General features: G+C 44.4%; 1 protein-coding gene and 1 pseudogene across 2 annotated transcripts in view; both read left to right on the forward strand.

The window, feature by feature from the left end:
- Gsap (gamma-secretase activating protein) overlaps positions 1-6,979 on the forward strand; it is a 94,580-nt gene that overhangs the window by 23,068 nt on the left and 64,533 nt on the right. The window lies entirely within an intron of this gene.
- LOC116097606 lies at positions 3,216-5,561 on the forward strand (annotated as a pseudogene).

Genomic DNA, 6,979 nt, shown 5'->3' on the forward strand with positions numbered 1-6,979 from the left:
CAGCTATATCAGGCTGGCTTGTCCTTCCTTCAGTCTCTGCTCCATAGTTAGTCTCTGCAACTTCTTCCATGGATATTTGGTTCCCCCTTTTAAGAAAGAATGAAGTGTCCACATTTTGGTCTTCCTTCTTCTTGAGTTTCTTGTGGTTTGTGAATTGTACTTTGTGTATTCTGATCTTTTGGGCTAATAACCACTTATCAGAGAGTGCATACCCAGGTGTGTTCTTTTGTGATTGGGTTACCTCACTCAGCATATTCTTCAGATCCATCCATTTCCCTAAGAATTTCATAAATTCATTGTTTTTAATAGCTGAGTAGTACTCCATTGTGTAGATGTACCACAATTTCTGTGTTCATTCCTCTGTTGAGGGACATCTGGGTTAGATATTTTCTTTATTTACATTTCAAATTTTATCCCCTTTCCTCATTTCCCCTCCAAAAACCCCCATATCCCATCCCCTATCCCCTTGCTCACTAACTTACTCTCTTCCACTTTCTGGCCCTGGCATTCCCTACACTAGGGCATAGAACCTTCACAGGACCAAGGACCTCTCCTCCCATTGATGACCTACTAGGTCATCCTCTGCTACATATGCAGCTGGAGTCCCACCATGAGTCCCACCATGTGTACTCTGGTTGGTGGTTTAGTCCCTGGGAGCTCTGAGGGTACTAGTTAGTTCATATTGTTGTTTGTCCTAAGGGGCTGCAAACCCTTCAGCGCCTTTGGCCCTTTCTCTTGCTCCTTCATTGGGGACCCTGTATTCAGTTCAATGGATGGCTGTGAGCCTCTACTTCTGTATTTGTGGGGTACTGGCAGAGCCTCTCAGGAGACAGCTTTATCAGGCTCCTGTAAGCATATTTCTGACAGAGCAACTGCCAGCTCAAGGGCTCCCAACCTGGGCTAGACTCTGTAGATTCATGGTGTTAAGAGAGTGATGGGGACAGTGGATTGAGGTGGAGAGGAGGAATTAGAAGTCAGAGGAAAAGGAAGATGAGGTAGAGGACGATCATCTTGATAGCAAGAGAGCGCCATGAGGACCTGGCCTACACTCTGCCAAAAAGCGAGCCCATAGGTTAGTGTGCATCTGGATGTACTTAGAAAGCACATTTGTCAAGAGATAAGCATATGAGAAAAAGAACAAGACAGAAGTGACTCGGCCTCTGTGTGTGTATGTGTGTGTGTGTGTGTGTGTGTGTGTGTGTGTGTGTGTGACTGAGTGGGTGTCTGAGTGTGTATGTGCCTATGTGAGTTTTTGTGTGTGAGTGCGTATCTGTGTGAGTTTTTTATGTGTGAATGTGAGTATGTGAGTACTGTGTATATGTTTGTGTGTGTGAATGTTTGCCTGTATATGTGAGTGAGTATGTGTATGTATTTGTGAGTGTATGTATGTGTGTGAGTGTGTGTGTATGTGTGAGTGTGTGTGTTAACAGGAGTTAAAGCAAGTGTTTGGTTTTATACATGATTAGTTTGAGATGGGAATCAGACATCCAGAGATGTAACGTGGGGATTTGAATATGAGTCAGAGCTCAGGAGAGAGGAGGCTGGGGTTAGAGAAGTGCCTTTGGGAGCTACCAATAAGCACCATGGAAGGTTTTACCCTGTTAAGGTTTCAGAAGTGCAACTGGGTTTCGTGGTATAGCCCTTGTTATCCCAGAACTTAAGACATAGATGGAGGAGGGTCAGGAGTTGATAGTCATCCTTGACTACATAAAACTACACGAAACCCTGTCTTAAAATACTATTTACCTGAAAAAAGAGATTTCAGAAATGATACAACCAGAAAGAACTATAGAATATGTCATGATGTTTTGTCATTTGAACAATACACTGGAAAAATTTCTTTTGTCTACCAACAAATGACTACCATATAAGTCATTTTATTAAAAAAAAAAATGTAGTCTCCTGCAAAATGTTGTCTAACACTCTGTTGTTTAAGATGAAATTTCTTTCTCCATTGCAAAAGAGACAACCTATAACATACTTTAAGTAAAAGATTCTTTGATCCACATACTTTATTTTTTACCAGCAACCTTTCTCCTTGGTCACTGTATAGTTGATATTTGTTTAGAAAATGACCTTCAGTAGGAAAGGGCCCTGGGTAAACTCTGTGTCTTCTCTTGTAGGGCTGCTTGACACCTGCTACAGTAGATCCTTCTTGGGCAGCAACTGGGGTAGCCACTTGTATTGGAACCCCACTGTCATAGAGACTCCCCAGAGCCTTTATACCATTAGGGACAGATAAATAATCATTCTAAGGAACTGTGGTTTGGCTCAAGATCTCCACTGTGAAGGACATGGCATTGGGAGGCATTGCTGTTGGTAGTGGTTGACTCCTACCATTATGATAGTAGTACTGCTTAAATGCCTGGCCTGGAGATTAGTGCAGCAAGATGGTTTCTGCTCTTGAGAGTAAAAGAATTTAAATGATAGTTGGAGACAGTTGGATTCATGTTATAAAAGCCAGATGTAGGGTAATTCCTTATTTTTCTTTCTATAGTTTTCTCTGGCCTCCCAGCAACTGTGGGTTTTTCATGAAGTTAGGATGTCTGTGTAGTAATTTAGTTTTAGTAGGAAAATTGCTTTCCCTTTTTGTTCTCAATTTTCACAATATTTTTATTCTATTTTTCTTCTTGACTATCTTCAATACCAATGCCCTTCTTATTCCTAGAGCTATGTTTTAGGGACCAAGCAGATTCCTACAGTTCCTTACTGTCAGTGTGACATAGTCTAGAGTCTAGATTCTCAGTTAAGGGATTGTCCCAAGTCAGATCGGGCTGTGGATGTGTCTATGGGGGAATCCTTTTGACTGTGCAGGAACGCTCATCCCACTATGGACGACACCATTCCCTAGGCATGTGGTTCTGGGCTAAACAAGAATCTAGCTAAGCATAAGCCTATGAAAAACCAGCAAGCAGCCTTCATCAGTGGTTTCTGTCTCAAGGTCTTGCTTGAGTTCCTGCCCTGACTTCCCTCATTGATGGACTGTGACTTAGGCGTCACCAGGAAGGCAGCCCTGTGAATCGATGTGCTGTCCTGTTACTTGGCTTTTTGTTTTGTTTTGTTTTCTTTCTTTTTCTTCTTTTTTCCCTGTCATAAACTGTAAACTCATCAAATGTTTGACCTTTCATTCTGTAGTTTATACTCCTGATTCAGCGTACTAGCTGCCTTGCCTTTCCAAGGGAATTGTGTGTTCAGGGGTGTGTACATATAAGAATATGTACATGTACACGAGTGTGGAGTGTGAGCCCCTTGTGGAGGACGGTTTAACATCAGGCGCCTTCCTCTGCAGGTCTGTTTTCTTCTGTGTGAGACAGGAGCTCTCACTGATCCCAGTGCTCATGGATTTGGCCACACTGGCTGGCCCATGAGCTAGATGGATCTGCTTGTCTCTACTCTGGAGTTATACAGAAACACTGCTGTGCCTGACTATTTTATGTGACATTGAGAATCTGACCTCAGTTCTTTTTTTTTTTTTTTAATTTTAACCCCTCTTTCTTTTTTAAATATATATATATTTATTTACTTACTTACTTATTTATTGTATATGAGTACACTGTAGCTGTCTTCAGACACACCAGAAGAGGGCATCAGATCTCATTACAGATAATTGTGAATCACCATGTGTTTGCTGGGAATTGAACTCGGGACCTCTGGAAGAGCAGTCAGTGCTCTTAACCACTGAGCCGTCCCTCCAGCCCCCTGAACTCAGTTCTTTATGCTTGCATAAACTTTCCCCACTGACTCATCTTCCCAGGTCCCTCAAGGCTTTCTTTTCTTAGTTTCTACTAATAATTTTATTAATTTGCCATGGGTAGAAATGAGTATACAACCAGTCTCTAACAAACAACAACAACAACAACAGGTTGAGATCTAGGCAGGTGATGCTTGAAACTGCCACAAAGGAGGAAAAAACAAACCCAAACACTTCCTTTTTCTGCAGCCCCTGGTGCTGCCTGTGTGCTCCTTCTGTGTGGACCTGGGGCCTCTTTTGTGACGAGGAAGTTAAGGAGACTTCTGGCTCAAGGAAGGACTCAGAAAGGACACAAGACTGAGAACAATGCTCATAATCATTTGAAGGTGGTGGGGCAGGATGGTTCTGTGGTGCAGTTTAAGATGAAGAGGCAGACAGTACTTAGTACACTCATGAAAACCTATTGTGAATGACAGGGTTTGTCAACAAGGCAGATCAGATTCAGGTTTGATGGGCAAGCAGTCAAGGAAACAGACTGCACAGTCAGAAATGGAGGATGAAGAGACGACTGGTGTGTTCCAGTGACAGACAGGATGGCGTGTTCCAGCAGCAGACAGACAGGAGGTGTGTTCCAGTGACAGACAGGAGGTGTGTTCCAGCAGCAGACAGACAGGAGGTGTGTTCCCGCAGCAGACAGACAGGAGGTGTGTTCCAGCAGCAGACAGGAGGTGTGTTCCAGCAGCAGACAGGAGGTGTGTTCCAGCAGCAGACAGGAGGTGTGTTCCAGCAGACAGACAGGAGGTGTGTTCCCGCAGCAGACAGGAGGTGTCTACTGAAAAGGGAGCCTCTTACTTGCCTCCAGAATTTTGTTATAGACCAAGAATACATTCTCAACTAGAAAGCCATGATTTGGTCTTGCCATATCCTGACTACTACAGTATAGTTTTCTCTCTTTCATTTCCCTGTCCCCGTTTCTTTATTGTTCGTAAAGTAGCTGGAGTATGTGTACAAGCATATTGCTCTTCTTTTATAAACTACACGCCCAGTGTTCTGTTTTGGTTGACATCAGATGGAGTGGTCTGGGGGAACAAACTGGTTCTGTGAAAATATCCGCCTTTCCCCATCAGAAGCATGCTCACTCAAGCTCTTATCTTAGATTCCAGTAAGTTAGTTTGCTCTCATTGCTTTAACAAAAGGGCAGAACCCAACAGCATAAAATCCTTGCATACTTTGTTCAATTAGAGAATTTTCATGTTTCTCATTTATTATTGTAAAACCAAGGGCAATTTTATAACTTTTTTGTACATAGTTGTTACATATAGGGTGATCTGTCTTTAAGAAGGGATAAATTACTCTTAAATAAAATGATCCTAGATAGTGTCCCCTTCAAGTCAGGTATCTTGTTGCTTAAATAAACTTCTTGTTTAAAATTTAAAAAAGTTCCCAAACAAAAAATTAGACACTAATGTTAAAAAGAAAAAAGAAGTTACCCGCCCCCACCCCCTCAAATTTTCACAACACTGGGTGAGTAGTAGCCCAGCACCCTAGAAGCTGAGGCAGGAGACTCACTCCAGATTCCAGTGCAGAACCAAAACATACCCTCCCAAATAAAACAAAACCCCTTTAACTCCAGCATTCCTGAGGTACAGGCAGAGGGATCAAACATTTTGAGTTCATCATCAACTATGGTGATCGAATCCTGGTGTGATGGTTTGTAGATGCTTGGCCCAGGGAGTGGCACTATTAGGAGGTGTGACCTTGTTGGAGTAGGTATGCCACTGTGGATATGGGCTTATGACCCTCACCCTAGCTGCCTGGAAATCAGTCTTCCACTAGCTGACTTCAGATGAAGTAGATCTCTCAGCTCCTGCACCACGCCTGCCTAGATGCTGCCATCCTCCCACTTTGATGATACTGGACTGAACCTCTGAACCTGTAAGCCAGCCCCAATTAAATGTTGTCTATATAAGAACTGCCTTGGTCATGATGTCTGTTCACAGCAGTAAAACCCTAGCTAAGACACCTGGGTTGCTTAAGACCTCTCAGAAAAGAGTAGACAAGCACAATCCTCCACATACAGATGAGGGAGTCGGATGTGGCCCGCAGGGTCTACAGGGCATCCTCCCTGTAGATTGTCTGCCTCCTCATCTCCTGTTTATAGCCAGATATACAAGTAGACAGAGTCTCTGTGAGGCTTCCAGAGCTCGGGAGGTCAGAGCTTAGGCCACAGGAAGGGCTGTGGCTGCAGGTCTTGCAGCCAGCCTGGCCCTCCAGGGCTGCAGCAGAAGCAGCTGTGCTCTCTGGTCTGCAAGGACAGGCTATTGGGGCGTGCCTGACTCTCCAGCCTTGCCTCTGGCAGTCTGGGTGGAGGTGAGGAGTGAGATAGGATGCCGGCTGAGCCCTTGAGTATCCCCCTTCAGACCTAAGTTTCTGCCCTTGGTCACAGGTGTGAGCTGGCAGCTCAGCTTGCTCCTCCTTCAGGCTGAGTTTGGGGACCAGGACCTCACCCAGCCTTCCACCCCCGACCCCACCCCCACCCCCCGGGGAAAGCTCCAGGACAGCTTGCAGCTGGACTAGTCATGGGAGACCAGGACTCCGGAGTGCAGGGAATCTAGACAATCTCCCATCTGATTGCTGCTCAGTTCAGGAGTTTCCCTAGAGGTGATCCTTCAAGACATTTTTATAGAACTCACCCAGGACTCATAATTTGTTAGACCATATCCCGGAAACTGGCTCATGCTCAGTACCTTTTTCCTGGACCAGTGTGACACATTACTTTTTCAAGGACTGAAAGCTGGTATTGATTCCAGGCTGCTGTATGACCCTCAAATTGTACATTAATACCCAAAATACAGTAATTGAGAGAGAACCACCCTATTGTAGAGTCTTCAGAGCTGGAGTATGCTCTTGGGAGAGGAGAACCTTTGACCTAAATTTGGACACCTGTGGGAAAGCCCTTCTTGCTCCTGGCCATAGCCTTACCCCTAATGACTTCTGTGACATGTGCTCAGTATGACTCTAAGCCAGCTGTTGAGAGTGTCGCTCCAGTGTTCCTGGAGGAAACTGAGCTTGTGTGCAACTCACAGGCACTGCCAGCCATAATACATGTGCTTCAGAATTTATATTCTCACACACACGATTGCCACTGCCCTGTAGAATCAGAGAGCCAATGAGCAGAGCAATGGATGTCGATCTAGTTTATGAAGCTGTGCTAAAAATGCTTACACTCCTGGGGCATTGACTTCTGCTTCATTGTGGTTTCTTTATCTGGTTTGATTCCGACCCCCC

Source organism: Mastomys coucha, unplaced genomic scaffold (genome assembly GCF_008632895.1).
Source record: "Mastomys coucha isolate ucsf_1 unplaced genomic scaffold, UCSF_Mcou_1 pScaffold19, whole genome shotgun sequence".
In the NCBI taxonomy this organism is placed as follows: Eukaryota; Metazoa; Chordata; class Mammalia; order Rodentia; family Muridae; genus Mastomys; species Mastomys coucha.